We start from the raw sequence: 20,386 nt of genomic DNA on the forward strand, positions 1-20,386 counted from the left end.
GCAAAGAGACTGGGGATGAGAAAGAGAGCAGAGATGCTTGCAGGGAGAAAAAGCTAAGCAGTAATGTTACAGCTTGAGAGTGCAGACTGAGGAAGAAAGCAGAGACAGCGCTACACAGGGAAATGGAGGGAGGAAAGAGACAGAAAGAAAAATACAGACAGACATAAATTCTAGCACCCGTTAATGTAACGGGCTTAACGACTAGTTAATTATAATTTCTCTAAAATTTCAGAAATGAGAATATTGGTGCAACTCAGGGTCTGACGACAAGTCAATAAACGAAACCAAGTCATCAAGATGACTTTTAACTTGACTCAGTTTCATTTTTTTTATTGTAGGCTCTTCTTCATCACTCTCGTCATCTGTCAGTTTTTGGTTCATAACTTCTTGAACTATCTCACTCTCCAACATTATTTGATACCCAGGATCACCCTCGTCTGCTTCCAGCCACTCTAATAGAGCTTCTTTTGTTGTATTATTTTCTCCAGCATTTTTCATCATTGTGTAAAAATCTTCAACTTCAAATCCACAAGAACATTGCTGAACATACCAATTTATTACAGCCTCTTCTAGCAAAGATTCTTGTGCCATTTTAATATTTTTTCTTGACCAAGTATTAGAATCCACATTGCTGGGCAAAGCAAAATTTTTCAGCTTTTTTTTTGCTTTGCGAATGTTTTATACCGTTTGATTTTTGACACCATATTCTTCACAAACTCGCGCCACAGATACACCTGATTCCAATTTCTCGATGAGATACAATTTTTGTACCGAATAGTAGATAAAGAAATAAAACAGAAAAATATGATAAAAAAAAGATTTAAAAAATGAATGGAAAGGCACAAGAAATGTAAAAGTTTGACACGCATGGAGAAACTCTAAGAAATACCTTCTCAGCTTTATGGAAAACCGAGAACTGAAGGTCTTGCAAGCCAACATCAGGTCGGAAGGCACCGATGCATGCACGGTACAGGCAGTCTCATGACTTTTAAAGTAGCAGTACGCTTTTGCACTGTCCATGTCGGGCTCAGCGGATGACATCACCCATATGTGAGAATATGCTACCTGCTCATCTTCAGATAAATAGTATTACCTAGGAACAAAAAAAGAAAAGAAAAAAAATTTGTTCCATTAGTATTATAAATATGCTAAATATATGCTAAATGTTTAATAAAATGAATAGAAAACAATTGTGATGTTTATTGTTATGATCACAATTAATAATATTTCTCCTTTTATTCTGAAGTACTTTAGTTATTTATAGCAGATGCTCTGAGTGACTGGACTAATATTTTATAATAAGTTAAGTACAGGAGACTCTCAGGCCCTCTTTTACTAAGGTGCACTAATCAATTTAGCACGCGCTAAACACTATCGTGTGCGTGTTAGTCTATGGACGCGTTAGTGTTTAGCGTGCGCTCATTTAATTAGCACGATCTAATCGGTTAGTGCACCTTAGTAATATAGGGGGTCAGTTAACTGGCACCTATGGGAATTGAAAGATGCTGGATAAATGTAGTTTCTGGTTGCTTGAGAGTTACTATTAAAAATAGGCCTAGCTAATACTGTACCCCATACTATGCCATACCATAAACTTCCAGACAAACTACCGACATGTGGTAGGCAAAGCATGGGTATACTCAGTTGTGGCATGCCAAGTTTACACTTAAATTTCTGCCAGAAACTGATTTTATTTTCATTTGTATTTAAAGTATTACAGTATTTCTTAGATTTTTTTTTCTGGTTGCTTGTGAGCTCTGGTTAATTAAGTTCCGGTTAACAGAGAGTCTACTGTAATGATATAGGATTCTTCTCCCTTTTTTTGTGTAATATCAGAAGTGGTGGCAGAGTATGGCAGAGATTTTTTCTTCTGAAATCTATATATATAAAATCGGAGGTATGTATGTGTGTATGTATGTATGTGCCGCGATCACGCAAAAACGGCTTGACCGATTTGAACGAAACTTGGTATGCAGATCCCTCACTACCTGGGGTGATATGTTCTGGGGGTCTTGCGGCCCACCTGCACACGTGGGCGGAGCTACAAACAGAACATCAGATTTCACCCATTCATGTCAATGGAAAAAAATGTAAAAAGCTGCCATTCTCACAGTAATTCAAAAACGGCTTGACCGATTTGAACGAAACTTGGTATGCAGATCCCTCACTACCTGGGGTGATATGTTCTGGGGGTCTCGCGGCACACCTGCACACATGGGCGGAGCTACAAACAGAAAATCAGATTTCTCCCATTCATGACAATGGAAAAAATGTAAAAAGCTGCCTTTCTCACAGTAATTCCAACTACCTGGGGTGATATGTTCTGGGGGTCTCGCGGCCCATCAGCACACGTGGGCGGAGCTACAAACAGAACATCAGATTTCACCCATTCATGTCAATGGAAAAAATGTAAAAAGCTGCCATTCTCACAGTAATTCAAAAACGGCTTGACCGATTTGAACGAAACTTGGTATGCAGATCCCTCACTACCTGGGGTGATATGTTCTGGGGGTCTCGCGGCCCACCTGCACACGTGGGCGGAGCTACAAACAGAAAATCAGATTTCTCCCATTCATGACAATGGAAAAAATGTAAAAAGCTGTCATTCTCTCAGTAATTCAAAAACGGCTTGACCGATTTGAACGCAACTTGGTATGCAGATCCCTCACTACCTGGGGTGATATGTTCTGGGGGTCTCGCTGCCCACCTGCACACTTGGGCGGAGCTACAAACAGAAAATCAGATTTCATCCATTCATGTCAATGGAAAGGATGTAAAAAGCTGCCATTCTCACCGTAATTCCAACTATAAAACACTTTCTATGACACTATAACCACCAGGGACATCGTTTCTATTCTACTATGGACACCATACATATAGAGTTTGTATGTTCTAACTGTGTTTGTAACTGTTTCCTTCATGCACCCCAGTTCATAATGTTATTACATTACATGAGTACTCACATATGCTGAACTAGGAACACAGGTTCCATTCTGAACCGGGAAACAACTGCATGGAGTTTCTTTTCAACCTGAGTTTCCACATATTGAGTTGTTTAAAATCAATACTGGAACTTTTGGATGCCACTTATTCCAACAGATCTTCCTTTTCAGTTTAAGAGATTGCAAATTCCACTGAGACTTGCATTCTCTATCACAATCAACAAATCACAGGGACAGACTATTACATACTATGGAGTGGATTTAAGATCCCCCTGTTTTTCCCATGGACAACTCTATGTTGCTTGCTCAAGGGTGGGTTCACCCAAGAATTTATATGTTCTTGCTCCTGGAGGTGAAACTAAAAATGTTGTTTATAATCAAGTTTTGTGTTAGTTGTATTATATTCATTTTGTCAAATATTTCACATTATAATTTGAATACTGTACTTTTTATAAAGCTGTTAAAAAATAATTTCATTCACCACTATAAAGTATCTTTATTTGATTCCATTTACAGTGTTATTGCTATAATTAAATACCCGTGCAACGCCGGGGCATCAGCTAGTAAGTTATAAATGCTAGCCAGGTCTGAAACCAACAGAGCTTTGAAGTAAAATTCTGCTATTAAATCATCACTCCCGGGAGATCTCATATTGTTCATGTTAGAAATGACATCCTTGACCTCATGTTCTATGAATAGGCAGAGACTCTAGTGCTGACAGTCAAGTAGAGGGACATTTTCCAGAAAGGCCTGAATCTATGAGTCAATATGTTGCATCCTGTAAGACATTGTACAATATCTACTGGAAAATTCTGCATATTGCATTCAGAGTCCTGAAGCTGGGAAATAAATTTGATTTTTAACTCTTCCTTTTAAGTACATGTAGGGATCTGGAAAAGATTCAGGAGTCTTATTCCCTCTCTTATCCAATACCATTAGTGCTCTTTTTTGGAGTGATTGTGTAATCTTCTTGTCTCTGCTTTCCTTTGGTTATCTTTCGACTATATTCACATTACCTGTAGCCCATGTCTGAGTATATCAGATGAGTCATTTTCTTTTTTAATTTCTTTGTGCAGCCATGGGGAAATATTAGGCAGTAGGAGTGTGGTATATGGTGCATACTGTATATTTCCCATGACAGACAGTTAGTGGTTTAAACTAAACTAAACCTTAGGCCAGTGGTTCTTAACCTTGTTGGAGGTACTGAACCCCACCAGTTTCATATGCGTGTTCACCGAACCCTTCTTTATTGGAAAAATCAAATATGATTTTTACAAATTCAAAACATAGGTATACAGTGAGGGAAAAATAATATAAATTTTGAAAATAAAAAAGTTCTCCTATATTTCGAATAATAATAACATAATAATGAAATTTACTGCAAATCAGTGTGACTTCTGCTGTTGCCTCTCAGAAACCAGTTCAGAAATGCGCGGCTTTACCTTGGCAAGTGCCATTCTCATAGTCATTTTTCGCAACAAAGTCTGTTCTTTTTCTTCGTTTTTTATGTCCAGCATTCCTCGAAAAGGATTGCTCGCAAAGATATGTTGTAACAAACGGTATGAAAATTTCCAGAGCTTTCTTAGCAATAACAGGGTATGTTACCAATTGTTGACACCAAAACGTTGAGAGCGTTGTTGTTCTGAAGAGTTGCTGTTGAATTTGTCTGGCTCTGTTGAATTTCAATGATTTCATTGAGGTATTCATCATTGACATCTGTTGTCCCATCACGTTCCATTATACATGTGAATCCATATTGTACATATTCGTCTGACCACTTTCGTATTTTGCTCGACATAGTTAGTAAGGGATTAAAATATTAAGATAGGTATCACACGATGTACCCATCACAACAGTTACAATTCGACTACTGTGGCATCAAATCCCCTGCAGCACAGATAGGCCAAGCGATGTTGCATGATCACTGCAGCCAATTACGGACAAGCGGGGCGTCTCATCACGAATCATAAGCACTTCGGTCACGTATCAATCATCTATCAGTTAAATCACAAATTTTGATCAGGAATTGATTGATGTATATAAGGCGTTAGTTACAGATTGATAGATCAAGAAACCGAGTACACGATCAGTCTTGATCAAAATCACTGAATAACTGATAGATGATTGAACGTGACCGAAGCGCTATATGAGTCGGAGGTGTGTTTTGCCCTCCGCCGAACCCGCGAGACTGACTCACCGAACCCCTGGGGTTCGGTCTAACCCAGGTTAAGAACCACTGCCTTAGGCTTATATACCACATCTTCTCTATAACAGTAGAGCTCGGCACGGTTTGTAAGAAAATAGAAAGGAGAAGAGATACAATATGGATTTGGAATAGTATGGAGAGCAGCGGAATTTACAACTTTGAAAATAGCCAAGTTTTCAGATGTTTTTGAAATGGTTGGAAAATCATCAGTGCTGTGGGTTAGCTGCAGCTTGTGGGTTTGTGCAGTCCTTAGGCATTAGGGCTGCCTATAGTTTAAATGTGTAACTGCTGACTAATCCTATCTGCACCTGTAAGGAGGGAGGCAGATTAACAGAAGTTCATAGAGGGTGTGCAGACTTGCTGGCTTCAGGAGAGGGTTGGAGACCTAACTGTTGGATTAGAGCAGTTTCTGGAAGTCAGGTAAGGAGAAGTCAACCTCAGTGCTTGGATCTCTGTAGAGGGGTGGGGGTGGAGACTAGTTGAAAGAAGAGATTTAAAAGCTGTGAAATTTATTGATTGATTGATTTGAATTTATATCACATTCTTCCAGAAGAGCTCAGAATGGGTTAGAAGTTTACATACTGTCATCAGCACACACTGGGCAAGGTGTCCAGGCTTACTGGGACAAGATTTGAACACTTGTGAGCCGCGAGAGGCTGCACAAGGAAAAGCAAACCGTTGCTTGAAATAAGAATTTTGCCACAAGTTAGGAAAGTTTTATAGCAAATCCGGACTGGATTTTATTATGCTGCATAGCATTAAACAAACAAAAAGAAAACCAAAACAACCTTTCTGTCAGGATACCAACTTTAAATGCAGTCTTCAAAAAATCAAACTTAGTTTCAGCAAGATATTTTAAAGTCCAAACTTCTTTCAGTAAAATAAAGAAAGGCTCTGTAATTCTGAGCCACAGTATTAAGTTCTTTCCAAGAAGATGCAAACTAGAAAACACACAGTGTTCTTTCCTCTGTATAGGATTCTATCCCAAGGATCAGCAGCACTGCACTGTCTTTCTTCAGCAGATTGAAAAATGCTGGCCAGGTGGTGTGCTCCACGTGCTGAAATTCGCTACACAATGAGCCCTCAATCCCACCTCAAAAACGTGGGGCTAAATCCCCCACCACACTTGGCAAAAGTCAAACAAAACAGTTCAGTGTCCTCAAAGACAAAATAAATTGTAGTACCTTTTTCCTTAGGCAGCCTGGGTATTGGCCTTGGAGACACATACTTCCATTGGTAGAACTTCAGAGACTGGTTCACTTTCCAATTCCATGGCTTGTGAAATTTCCATGCATTCAGGAGACAAAACAGAATCAGCTTCCTCAATTTCCATACCTTCTGGGCTTTGAAGTTCTTGCAGAGCTCCTAGTCCTGAGCTAGACTGCCAGAGCTGTTCTTGTGACCGGTCTCCTGCTCTCCCGTTCTCCCTCTGTCTTTCAAACTGTTCAGCTCTACATTTAAGGAGCTTACAGCCCCGCCCAACCTTCCCAGGTGAAACGCATTTCCTGTCCCCAGCTTTGGGAAGGTGAGGGGGAGGGGAAGCCTGCAACTCTGCTCCTAAGCTCCCTCTGCTGGATTTAGAAGGGAAGTCGGGCAGGAAGGCAAAATGTTCTTTACTTTGCACAGCATGAGAAATACCTGCTCTAGGCATGGGCATAGTAGTAGGGCCAAACCTAACAGGCTTATCTCGCATACCACAATACACAATAAAACATAACAGGGTATAGTAATGTAGAGCATGACAGTACATTTTCGATCATGACATGATAGGACAATACATAGGGCAGCATGATAGTACTCAAAAGCATGGCATTACTTAATAGACCTCATACAGCATGGGGTGGTGATATTATGAGTTTGGTATGACACTATGGTAACTAATTGAGCCTGACAGTATGAAGCGTGGTAAGGAAGTACATAACAGAGAATGGCAGTTAACATAAGAACATAATAATTGCCATTGCTGGGTCAGACCAGTAGTCCATCATGCTCAGCAGTCCGCTCACGTGGCGGCCCTCTGGTCAAAGACCAGCGCCCTGAGACTAGCCCTACCAGCATGCGTCCTTATTTAGCAGGAACATGTCTAACTTTGTCTTGAATCCCTGGAGGGTGTTTTCCGGAAGAGTGTTCCAGTTTCTACCACTCTCTGGGTGAAGAAGAACTTTCTTACGTTTGTATGGAATCTATCCCCTTTTAACTTTAGAGAGTGCATGGTATGGCAGACAATACATACAAGAGCATAGCAGGAATATAACGGTGCATAGCCTGGCATGACAATACATAACTGTGAATGATATATGCTAGGTATGGTATAACATGGAATGCCTGGCAAAGTATGGAAGTGTCAGCAAAGACAGTGAATGATAATACATGGCATGGCAAGATAATATATAGCAGTGCATGATAATATGTGTTAGGTATGATATGCTATGGAATTTATGATAGGGCATGTATGAAGGATAATCTTGTTACTTAGACAGTGGTATTTAGACTGGGACAATTTCATAGAAGGTTAGAGGAAGAGGTGAGTTTTTATTGCCTTCCTGAAATTCAGTAGTCCTTCTAATGATCTGATGTTAGGCGGTAGTTGGTTCCAGAGGTGTGGTAAGTAGTGTAAGTAGAATCTATTCCAGGCATTCACAAGGCGGAGGGAGCATCCTAAAGGTGTGCATAGTCGCTTTTCTTCTTGTGAGTGACGCTGTCTTTTTGGGGTGTAAGGTGGTAGTTTGGAGGCCATATAGCTTGGTACCATGCTGTGGAAGACTTTATAGGCCATTACCAGGCCCTTGAATACACATCATTTGTTGATAGGTAGCCAGAGAGCAGCGCTCAGTGCCGGGCCGATTGGGTCGCGTATGTGAAGATTTTTTAGGAGGTGGACAGCAGCATTTTGTACACGTTGTAGACAATGAAGATTTTTTGAAATGAGAACAGGACCTTGAACTTAACCTATACATCCCAGCTTGCCCTTTTGTCTTTTCCTTCCCTACCACCTTTTTATTTTAGCAATGTAACCCAACACTTTTCCCTCTTGTCTGTGTTGTAGCTGTTCATGAGATTTGTCTACCTATGTATCTGCGTTTGTAATCCCTACAGTTCTGTTGTTTAAAATTTTTAAGACACACCACCAAAAAAGTATTCCAGTAAATGCTCACTGCTATGGAGAAAATACAGACTAGAGATAAGGATATGTAGTTATGTGGAGAAAAGACCTCAGTTTCCTCATAAAGAGGTCTCTATGTCTGCCGTACACAACTTAAAGCAGCATAGGAGAAATAGGATGTTTTCTCCTATGCTGCTTTAAGTTGTGTACGGCAGACATAGAGACCTCTTTATGAGGAAACTGAGGTCTTTTCTCCACATAACTACATATCCTTATCTCTAGTCTGTATTTTCTCCATAGCAGTGAGCATTTACTGGAATACTTTTTTGGTGGTGTGTCTTATTAATATTCCACTTGCTATTATATATATATATTTTTTGTTTAAAATTTTTAAACATATTTAATGTTGTAAACTGCTTTGGAAATGAAAAGCGCTATATCAAGCCATAATAAACTTGAAACTTGCAGTAGACCATGCACTTGGTGTTACATTTATATTGAAATTTCCTGCTAAATGTTTTTGTTTTTAAGTGGTAAAAACTATGTTTCCTTTGAACCAAAATAGTTGCTAGAAAAACATTTGGGGCAAGATTCACTAAAGTCAGCGATCATCGCTAAACCTGTTTTCACAGGTTTAGCAATGATCGCTGCTAACCAATCCGATTCACTAAACGGCCCACCGCATATTTTTCCCCTTGATCACCCATTTTCTGATCTGGCCATACAAATTAGAACATTGCTTGGCTATTTAGCATCGGGTTTTACCTATCCTAAAATCCGATTGTTGTATTCCTGTTGGTAACTGTGCTACCGACAGGTCTGCCTGGGGTTTGTTTGTTTTTTCATTTTTTTTCAATGGCACTGATATTTTGCATATATCACACAAGCAAAATATCTGTCCCATTTAAAAAAAATGAAAAAAAAAATCTCTCACTGCTGCCAATGGCCCTTCCCAATGACCCCAACAATCACGTGCCCCCTCCCCTGAAAATTGCGGTGACCCACCCAAACCTAAAACAAATGGCAGGAGGGATGCCTACTCCCTCCTGCCATGAAGCACCTCCACCCTTCCCCCTGAAGAAAAAGGCAGGAGGGATGCATACTCCCTCCTGCTCCGAAGGCACCTGCCTACTCCCTGAAAAAAATGGCAGGAGGGATACCCACTCCCTCCTGCCCTGAAGGTGCTTGCCCGCTCCCTGAAAAAAATGGCAGGAGGGATGCTGCTGCCATGGAATGATCACAATGAAATATAGCGATTAGAGAGTTGTTCCGTTCAAACTGCCCACTAACCCCCCCCCAAACAATAACTTTCATCAGTGGCATGGGAGGGCAGTCTGCCCCGGACACCATCTTGATGAGGGTGCCAGGCACCCGTTCTCCTCTCCATCCCTCGCTTCTGCACATGCATGCTGCTTCCCTTCACCTATACCTCTGTAACGTTCCTGCTGCGAGCAGCAACCCCCAAACTGCTGTTGCATCAGCTCTTCCTCTGACATCACTTCCTGGACCTGTGCAATATTCACTTATCCCTTGTGTAGGAACTGCAAAACCCTTTTTCTCTTAATTAGATGGTTTAAGTCTCACACATACCCTGAACAAACTACAACTCTTTTGACATATAAAATGCATACACATGCCTCTGTTTGCATACACATGCCTCTTTATGGGGAACTAAGTTTATACCACCCATTGCTTTCAACTAAGGCAACAAATCTTAATACCCGCATCCCCAAAGTCATATCCCCCATTACAATATCCAATATTATACCCAATTCCCTCATCCCCACACTATACCCCCTCTCCCACTGAAATATATACTCTCCCTTCCAACCCAGGATAACCAGGTGGAGGGTCATTTCTGGTAGGACGTCTAAGTCTGACTGCGGATGTTTCTGCAAGGATGTTCAAAAGTCAGGTCAGGAAAACACCCATTTTTGAAACCGCAAGACATCTATCTTTTTTGGCCATTTTCGAAAATCAAAATGTCCAAAACTAGCCCATTTAGACACAGGAAGGGGCCAGCATTTTAATGAATTGGCCACACAGACATGCCAACAGAGCAGTGGGGCACCTTAGGGGGGTACTGCTGTGATGCTAGGTACACATTTCACCATAAACCCCTTATAGTGTATGGTTAGCCCTCCAAAACTTCCCCAGAACCTACTATATCCACCTGTCTCACTCAACCATCCAATTCCCAACAGAACACCTATATCACCAGAAATACCAACAAAATCACATCTTCCACTATCCAGAATTCCTTTAAACTGAAATTACATGACTTCACTAATCTTACAATAGAAGAACAATCCTCCCTCTGGAACACTTCAACACAATCCCTAATGGACCTTCTTGCCCCCCCCCCCGGAAAGATCATCAAAACTACAACCCAAAAAAAAACCATGGTACAACGAAAAACTTACCCTCCTCCACCGACAACTTTGTTCCACTGAGCATAAATGGCGCCAAATTCGACTCTAACAATTCCCTTCTTTTATATAAGGAAAAGGCCACTCAATACAAAACTGCCATACAACAAGCCAAAAAAAAAATACTATTAAAAATACATAACTACAGCCCACAACTCCTCAGCACTTTTTAGTATAGTTCAATCACTATCTCCATATTCTAACAAGAAACCTCTTCCTCTATCCAAACAATCACCTGCTTCTGAGCTTGCACTCTTCTTCGACAAGAAAATTAAGGAGATTAGATCTTACCTACGACAATCCACCCATGCATCACTCCATGATTTCACCGACGAGACAACCTACCTATCTTTCAGTACTTGTACTAACTTCAAACCCCCATCCCTAACAAACCTCTTCAAAGTCCTTCAATCTATAAACGCTCCTAATAATCCAATAGAAAGCACTCCTCCCTTAATTCTCAAAAAATTATTTTCCATCTTTGGACCATTTCTATTGGAAATGGTAACTAAAAGTCTTTCCGATAGTCTTGTCCCTAAAGCTTGGAAATCAGCCCTTGTTTTCCCAAAACTAAAAAAATCAAAATTTAGACTCAACCTTGCCAGCAAATTTCCGTCCTATTGCCAACCTTCCTCTTATTTCTAAACTAACAGAGAAAATAGCTCATAACCAACTTGTCAAATTTATTGACAAAACCAATGCACTACACCCGCATCAAACTGGCTTTCGCTCTAACTACTCCACCAAATTATTGCTATTAGGTCTTATCACTACTATACATTACTTTCTTGACCACCGAAAGTCTGTTCTTATCTCTCTTGATCTGTCCACAGTGTTGAACACTGTTGACTACTTTCTCCTCATCGATCGTCTTAGAAACTGTGGCGGCATCACAGGTTCAGCTCTTCTATGGTTTACCTCTTATTTTAATGAAGATAGTTTTAAAGTTCACTCAAGAGGAAACCTCACCACCTATAGTTCAAACCTACAGCATCCCACAAGGTTCTACTCTCTCTCCCTTGCTATTTAATATCTTTATTTCTCCTCTCCTCACTCTAGCCCAGTCAATTGGTTTCACGATCTTCGCATACGTGGATGATATTCAATTACTCCACCCCGTTGATTCTTCAAACATCTCCGAAATACAAGAAATTAATACTAAACTAGACAAAATCAGTGATTGGCTTCATGCAAACAAACTCTCCCTTAATATCAATAAATCATGTGGTCTACTTTTCCCAACCAAAAACAATGAAACAATAACAGGAAAGATCTTTATCAAATCCCTTCCTGTAAAAATGGAAACAAAAATAAAATTACTTGGGGTAATCATAGACAAAGACTTAACTTTTCATAATCAGATCAGTTCAGTGGTAAAAATCTGCTTTTACAAACTCCGGCTTATACGCTCCCTAACTTCTATTCTCGAAACCGAAGCAATCACAATCCTAGTTCATTCATATCTCTCATCTTGACTATTGCAACTCTCTTTATAACGGAATTCCCCCAAAAGAATTACAACGTCTACAGCTTATTCAAAACACGGCAATAAAACTCATATATAAGTTAGGGAAATATGATCATGTCACCCCCCTCCTGAAAGAAGCCCATTGGCTACCTATCACACACCGCATTACCTACAAAACCCTCATGTTGATCTTTAAAATCAAACTTTCCCGTCTACCACCCTTCCTCGACAAACTCCTTATCCCTTTTTGCCCCTCTCGGACTCTTAGATCAGCTGATCAGAATTTACTATCCGTCCCCTCTATTAAGGAATTCTATTATACCAGGAAATCCAATTTCTCCGTAGTCGCTCCAACTTTATGGAATGCTCTGCCATCCCAACTTCGCCACAAAAAACATTGATAAATTCAAGACCAAATTAAAAACGTTCTTATTTCAAGATGCATTCTACAGCTCTTGAACCTTTCATCATTAAGTCTGCCAACCGCTTTTAAGAAGCGATCCCATCTGTAATGTTTTATCCCTTTCCCTCCCTTCTCTCTTCAACACAAATTTTTTTTTTCTTCTTTTCACCACTAACAATGTAACTTTACCCCCCTCCCCTCTTCTCTAACCCCACTTTCATGTTTGTTTATTATATAATGTCTTCAATGTTCACTTCCCCTCCTTTTTATAAGTATTACTCTTCTTATTTTATCATATTATTGTAAACCTGCTAGATACCTGTTGATGGTCGGTATATTAAAAATCAATAAACTTGAAACTTGTCTACTACCCCAATATTTATAAGCCACTTAAATCTAAGCAGTGTACATGAATCAAATACAAAATAAAAATACAAGTTGCATTTCAATCTGATGTTCTCATTGGTGCATCAAATTTCAACTCTAACCATCATAGACATTATTCAGTTGTAAAGAACAAAGCCTGTCATAACATTACATTACATTACATATGCTTATTAATCGCATTACTAAAAGTTCTACGTGGTTTACAAAAGATTATTAAATTATAAACCTGCTATATGGAATAGGGTCAGTTAGGTAGTCAGGTATTTAGAGAAAAGATAAGTTTTCAGCTTTTTCCTGAAATGTTTGTAGGAATCAGCTGAGAGCAACAATGAACAAAATTCTTTATCATGAGAGGCTGCCTGAGATGCTAAAGAATGATTAAGAATTTTTTTGCTTTTACAGCCCTTTACAGGAGGAAAATTGAACAAAGCATGAGTCTTTCTACTGTGTTTATGTGTGGCTATGGGAAAACTATCAGTAAGATAGATAGGAAAAGCATCTACAAACAGATGTGTCTTCAGCTGTTTTTTAAAACTTCATATGGTCCTTACATAATCTCAAAACACTAGGAAGAGAGTTCCAAAGTTTTATATCAGCTAAGGAAAACATAGAGTTCTTCGATCTAACATAATGAATTCTTTCTTCTTTGTCATTAATCAACTTCATCCCGCCTTCTGATCTCAACTTACAAGCTGGTTGATAAATTTTCCAGAGATCTTGAAAGTACACTGGGGCAGACAAATATAAACCACTTAAATCAATTGAGAGCACCTTGTAGTGTATTCACGGTTGGACAGGAAGCCAATGTAAAGATTTCAAAACTGGGGTGATGTGTTCTGCTCTAAAAATACCCGTTATCAGTCTTGCTGCAGAATTCATTAATTGCTGCAGGGATTTACATTTCAACTTAGTCAAGCCAAGAAAAAGTGTGTTACAATAATCAAGTTGGATCAGCAACAAAGCCTGAACCACGGATTGAAAATCATATGGTAATAACATTAGTTTCAGGCTATATAATGTATGCAAATGAGCATATCCTCCCTAAATCACTTTAAGTACCTGCTTCCCCATTGAGAGAGCTGAATCCAGACTGAAACCCCAAACTGTTATCTCTTTCTTCACCATCAGTTGAGTTCCCAGGACTTTAAACTTTTCAGGGAATTTCATATAATAATAACATAATAATAATAATAATAATAACTTTATTTTTATATACCGCCAACTATCTTGCGACTTCTAGGCGGTTTACAATAAAGAGAAGTGGTTTACAATATAGAGAAACTGTAGTTACAATATAGATAAACTGTAGTTACAATAAAGAGAGACTGTACATACAGCGGATTAAAGGGTATAACATTGTACATCTGGTAGTTCCAACATTAATAAATATTAACAGCAGTTTGTGTGCCGTGCTGCTTACACATGATTAGAAATGTTCCTTAAATTGAATATAGTGTTCATGGTTGGTGATTGGGTTGGGGTTTATAATTTAATGATTTGGGTATGTTGTGGTATTATAAAGGGGGCTGATGTTCTGGTTCGTTATCTAAGTATTTCAAGAACAGGTATGTTTTTAGGTGTTTCCTAAATTCACCATAGTTGGTTGTATGTGCAATTAGTTTTTCTAAGTCTTTGCCCCATGTGGCTGCTTGGTACGATAACAGTTGTTGATGGTATCTCTTATATTTACACCCTCTAGCCGGTGGGGAGACAAATTTCAGGTGTGTTTTTCTTTCATGTCTGTTGGTTGGGAATGAGAAGAGGTCTGTGATGTATTTAGGGGCTAGACCGTTTAATACCTTGAAACAGAGACATCCTAGCTTGAACTTCGTGCGTGCCTTCATCGGCAGCCAGTGTAGGAGTCTGTAGGAAGGGGTTATGTGGTCATATCACTTTCATTACTCACAATCATAATCTTAGTCTTCCCCACATTCAATTGCAAGCCATGGCCATCCATCTAACAGTTGACCTCACTCATATAACTAAAATCCATTTCAGATTTATGAATATTTTTCTTCATAGGGAAACCCCCTCCCCCCGAATATCATTTGCATACAACCTGTAATCTACACCCAAGGATCAAAATCTTTTTCCTAGTGACCATATAGATGTTAAATAGTAATGCCGATAGAACTGATCCTTGGGGCATACCGTTCATAACAAATTTCCTTTCAGAAACTAATTGTCCCTTCCAAACACTAAATGATCATCCCAGAAGATAAGAAGAAAACCAAGCTAACACCTTACCACCAACTCCAAGTTTCGAAAGTTTCAACAATAGTAACTCCGAATTGACGGTATCAAAGGCACCAGAGCCATCTAAAGAAATAATGCAGTAAGATACATGCTGGTCCATTCCCTCATGCTAGTTTTGGTTCCCGTGACTGAGGTAAAATCTGGTAACTCTACCTATGCCTCAGTTTATATTCTTGAACAGGAAGGCTGAGAAGAGCACCATGTGCAAACTTATTTGCTTCAGTCTTGTTTCCAGAGACATGAAGTCACCTTTGATTCATTTGGGGGAATCCTTGCAGTATCATTTTTGCTAACATGAATAGACAGCATCAGATCAGTGGGCTTGATGGCCTTGAGAATCTCTCTATGATCTTGGCACTCAACAGACAATACACTTCCCAGGACATTGTGCCCTTCAAAATGGAATCACCAAAAACTGCCACCATTCTGTTCAACTGTGATTGCTAATCCTACAGCTTTGGCATTCAGAATTTCATGTTATTCCTTTTCCAAGTCACCTTATTGATGCCTATAAGAAATCTGTCTTCTTTCCCCAGTTGTTGAATGCATGATTAATTGTAGAAAGATTCAGAAGATAATGAAGGGAATAGACTTAGGCCCTCTTTTACTAAGGTGTGCTAACTAATTAGCGTGCGCTAATTTATTTAGCGTGTGCTAAACTCTAACATGTACATGTTAGTCTAAGGACACCTTAGGGGAGAGTGTGGCGCAGTGGTTAAAGCTACACCCTCAGCACCCTGAGGTTGTGGGTTCAAACCCATGCTGCTCCTTGTGACCCTGGGCAAGTCACTTAATCCCCCCCATTGCTCCAGGTACATTAGATAGATTGTGAGCCCGCCGGGACAGAGAGGGAAAACTGCTTGAGTACCTGAATAAATGCATGTAAACCATTCTGAGCTCCCCTGGGAGAACGGTATAGAAAATTGAATAAATACTGTTAAGTTCTTTTAATTAATATTACATGACTAGTGGTTGGATGAGGGAGTTATGAGATTAAAATTACTTAGGTAATTCTATAAATTTCTGTTATTTATATAAATTATCATAGTATTAATTTTAATTTTAATCATTAATTTGCATTTTGGTAACTTAAGAATTAAATTAGAATCATTCTATTTATTACATGTAGTATTTAAATTTTTCTTGTATTGTTATTATATTCTAGGATGGATGTTAATGAAAATTTTTAAGGGGAAATACTTAAGATGCCTGTGGGGATGGGTTACTTGTCTATATGTGTACTTTCAAGTTGTCAAATGTTTTGGGGGAGGGTGGGAGGGCGGAGGGCAGGGTGATTTTATGGTAGGGGTGAGGACATGTATTGATCAAAGGGTGTTGTTGGGTATAAATGTAACTAAGGGATATATCTTGCGGTACCTTTTTTTTTTTTTTTAAATACAGCATAATGATTCTGAAAATATTTTCTCTAAATGTCAATGGTCTCAATCATCCGATAAAGAGGAAAAAAACATATAGAGGGGCATAATAAAAAAAACAAAAACGTCTAAGTTCCCTTTTGGCCTTAGACCTTAACCATTGAAAGTAGAAGCAGGGAAAATGTCCATTATCAAAAAAAAACATCCAAAAAGAGTTTTTTTTGATAATGGCCTGCCTCTATGTTCAGCTGTTTAAATGCCCAGACCACCACTATGTCTACACTAACAGCATATAATCAACCAAAAACAGCCTAAGTCCCAAACGCCTAACACAAGAGCTTTTAGGCGAAGGACGAGCCAGTCCTTCGCCTAAAAGCTGGATTCTGTAACCGGTGTCGGTCAAAAACAACACTGATTACAGAATCCACCCCCTCCCCATACACACAACATCGGGGCAGGAGAAAGCCCAAGGCCTCCTGCCCCAGAGACCCATGAACCCCCCGACAACGTCGGGCCAGGAGAGAGCCCAAGCCCTCCTGGCCCCAAAAACAATCGGGCCAGGAGAGAGCCCAAGCCCTCCTGGTTCCGCCCACAATGATTGGGGTCGGCGGGAGGGGGGGGTCTTGCAGGTCGGCGGGTGAGGGAAGGTGATTGGGGGTTCAGGGGGCAGTTGTGGGGGGTTGTGTCAGGGCAGGAGAGCCTGGGATCCCTCCTGGCCAGATCTTAGTGGGGTGGGGGATAGGGTGGTCGCCATGGGCAGGAGGGGTTGGGCTCCCTCCTGCCTGATCTTGTTAGGGGGGGGTCTCATGGCCAGGCGGCTTGGATTCCCTCCTGGTCCGATTGTAATTGGTGGGGGGGGAGGGTTCGCAGATTGCCGGGGCAAGAGCGCTTGGGCTCCCTCTTGCCCGATCGTAATTGGCGGGGAGGGGGGGTTGCAGATCGGCAGGGCCAGGAGAGCTTGGGCTCTCTCCTGGCCCGATCATTGTCGGCGGGGCCAGGAGGGCTTGGGCTCTCTCCTGGCCCGATCAGATCGGAGGGAGGGGTGGATTGGAGCAGGAGAAATGGGTCATCTGTCCTGCCGCTTTAGTGATCCGAAGTGCTGCATTTGGCGGCACTTGGTGGTATCGCTATTGCGGCAGGGGAGATGAGGCATCTCTCCTGCCCCAATGGTTGCGGTGGGGGGTGGGTAGGTTTCCTGGCCGCTGAGCTGATCGCGCCAGCCGCCATCAGCTCAGCGGCCCCTTATTTGACACTTATACCTGTTTTGACTTGGTCTAAGGCAAAACATATAAGTGCCGACTAGGCAACCTGCCTAAACTTTTGGTTATATCTGCTGTATGCCTATGTCTATGTCTGCCCACCTCCCGCCTTTCCCCTCTATGCGTTTTGAGGCAGGGTAAAGGCCTATGCTGGTTTTAGATACGGACATTCAGTAGGGTTGCTAGTACAAGTAGATCAGTATAACTATTCATACAGTTAGGTCATAGTTTAAACTGTATAGTTACAAGTATAAGTAGGTCATTGTTGGTTCTTTGTTTTGTCCTGGAGTTGAATTAGACAGTTTAAGAATGTGCTTTTAATAATTACTGTTTCAGTTACTTCAGGGTTGGCCCCATGTCTTAGTACAGAAATGCTTATAGAAGTTTTTCTGAACCTGAGGTAGTGGTCACAGATCGTAGAGTAAGTGTTAGTTGGTTTCAGCATTTTGCTAATTAGATATTAGATTTAGCCTGGTAGACTTTATATTGTTTTTTGTTATATTGCATTTTCCGAAAAGACCATAGCCTATTGGTGGTTTAAATTACTGTATATACTTGGAATATAAACCGGGATTTTGGCCCAAAAATAGGGGTCCCGGTTTATATTCGGACAAATTGCCGCCTCCAGAATTTTTTAAGGCCGTCGCGGCCTGGCTCTGCCCCCTCCTCCTCCTCCCTGCCCTATTCTTCCTACCTTTGCCGATCTGGTGGAGGTGTAGTGGTCCTCAGCCGATAGTTGGTGAAGGTGCAGTGGGCAGGAGCAAGCTTTCTGAACTCCTGCCTCGCTGCCTAACCGGGCTGCGAGGATCCACATTAATCCATCTCAGCAGCATGAGCAGCAGCGTGATTTGGCGCTGCTTCTCGGCGCTAAGTGGCCTTCCTTACTGGCTCCCACAAATTCTCTGCTTGTACTGCTCGTGCTTGTGCAATTGCTCGTGCTGTTGCCGCTGCTTGTGCCACTGATTTGGACTAAGTGGATCCGCGCAGCCGGTTAGCAGCGGGAGAAGGAGTTCAGAGGAAATGGAATTAAAAAGAAGTTAAAAGGATCAGTTGCAAAGGTTAAGATTGTAAACCAGGCGTGGATGTTATTTAAAAATACCGTCGTGGAAGTCAAGAATAGAGAGTTGTGCGGGGACAGAAAATCCCACCCGTCCCTGTCCAAAGTCCCACCCGTCCCCACCCATCACCGTGAGGAATCAAGTTTCAAGTTTATTAATAAATTTGATAAATCGCCTATTAGAATCACTAAGCGATGTACAAAATCAAAATAGAGTATAATAAAAAGAAACAAACATTTAACAGTGTTCTTTCATCAAAACAAACATGAGTTGGGAGGGAAAGAATAAAAGTTACAATTTTCAATTTAGGGTAGAAAGAATGGAAAATAACAAGAGGGTAAGGGAAGTTAAACCAACAGCATGATTTGGAATCTCACTAAACATTTAAATATTAAAAGCATCTTTAAATAAAGTAGGATTTTAAAAGTTTTTTGACTGTTTGTAATGTCTTTTTTCATTTCTAATGTATTGTGGCATGGAGTTCCACCATTGAGGTCCCATCACAGAGAATATGTCAGCTCTCTTGTTCCAATAATTTTCAGAGAGGGGACTGTAAGGAGATTTTGACCAGAAGAGCGGAGTGAGCATTGAGAACTGTGGGGTATTAATAGTCTAGATATAAATTGAGGTTCGTCAGAGGCTAGAGTTTTTAAAGATGAGCATTATTATTTTAAAGGTGATTCTATGACCATTGGAAGCCAGTGAGCATCTATTAACAATGGTGAGACATGATCGTATTTCCTAGCATTATATATTAATTTAATGGCAGTGTTTTGTATCAGCTGAAGTCCTCCTCCATCCCCACCCGTCCCTGCAAGGAATCCCCTCCGTCCCACCCGTCCCCCGCGAGGATTCCCTCCGTCCCCACCCATCCCTATAAACTTCAGAAATAGTTATTTCATTTAATTATACTACTGAATTAAAGGCTCTGGTAGAAACCCATTTACAAATAAGCAAAGAGACTTTATTAATTTGGAAATATTAATTGGGAAGAATACATACTTTGTAAAACGGGTTTCTACATAGCCTCTAATGTTTATAAAATTTTTATCAACACAACTAATATACTACTTTATCCTAAGCAAAAAAAAAAATATATATATTAATTTTTTTTCCTACCTTTGTTGCCTGGTTTCTGCTTTCCCTCATGTCTCATTCAATTCCTTCCATCCACTATCTCTCTTCTCTCTGCGTCTTCCTTTTGCTCTGTTACTGTGCCTTTCCCTTTCTCTCCCCTCTTCCAAATTGGTCTGGCACCCATCTTCTTCCTCCGCCTCCCCCCATAGTCTGGCATCTCTGTCTTCTTCCCTGCCATCGTCTTCGCCCCACTCTCTCTTCCCCATTTCCCTTCAGCGTCTTCTCCCCACTCTCTCTTCCCCATTTCCCTTCAGCATCGTCTCCCCACTCTCTCTTCCCCCATTTCCCTTCAGCGTCTTCTCCCCACTCTCTCTTCCCCATTTCCCTTCAGCATCTTCTCTCCACTCTCTCTTCTCCATTTC

The 20,386-nt window shown here is 40.6% G+C and overlaps 1 long non-coding RNA gene across 1 annotated transcript in view; it reads right to left on the reverse strand.

Moving 5' to 3' along the window:
* Window positions 1–258: 258 nt before the first annotated feature.
* Window positions 259–20,386, reverse strand: part of LOC117353517 — a 32,170-nt gene continuing 12,042 nt past the window's right edge. Inside the window, exon 4 of the long non-coding RNA XR_004537964.1 lies at window positions 259–1,093. This is a non-coding gene — a long non-coding RNA (uncharacterized LOC117353517). The remainder of the gene's footprint in view (window positions 1,094–20,386) is intronic.

The sequence above is a fragment of the Geotrypetes seraphini genome, chromosome 2 (assembly GCF_902459505.1).
Source record: "Geotrypetes seraphini chromosome 2, aGeoSer1.1, whole genome shotgun sequence".
NCBI classification, from domain to species: domain Eukaryota; kingdom Metazoa; phylum Chordata; class Amphibia; order Gymnophiona; family Dermophiidae; genus Geotrypetes; species Geotrypetes seraphini.